Source organism: Trachymyrmex cornetzi, unplaced genomic scaffold (genome assembly GCF_001594075.2).
Source record: "Trachymyrmex cornetzi isolate Tcor2-1 unplaced genomic scaffold, Tcor1.1 scaffold922, whole genome shotgun sequence".
In the NCBI taxonomy this organism is placed as follows: Eukaryota; Metazoa; Arthropoda; class Insecta; order Hymenoptera; family Formicidae; genus Trachymyrmex; species Trachymyrmex cornetzi.
The window spans coordinates 150,107-150,589 of NW_017300270.1; positions in this window are offsets into that span (position 1 = coordinate 150,107).

Genomic DNA, 483 nt, shown 5'->3' on the forward strand with positions numbered 1-483 from the left:
AGCGAGCGAATTTCTTTTTCTTTTTGTTCAAATTTTTTGAATAAAGAATGAATTAATATATATAAAATAAAACAACATTTTATTTAAATAGTTTCAAGAAAAATTAAAATATCATCGTGTTCCTATCACTTAATTTATAAAAGAAAAAGATAAATTTTATTTCAAAAGTCAATTTTATTAAAAATTATTTAAATTTTTAACTATGATCACTATTTTTATGTTCCGACTTTTTGATGATCGGGTTTCCCATGGAGTGACTTTTTCGGAAAACGGACTATTATTCTAACCTCAAACCGACTTTTAATTTAAAAATTTCATTCATTATCTTCTGTTACAATAAAAAGTACATCGGAATTTTATTTTCTTACAGATTCTTCTACTATATCATAATTACCTTTTTTCATAAAATATTTAAAATAAATTTTCCGATTTTTCACAATTCCGGAAAAATTGGTTCATGGGAAACCGAGTCACGAAAATTTC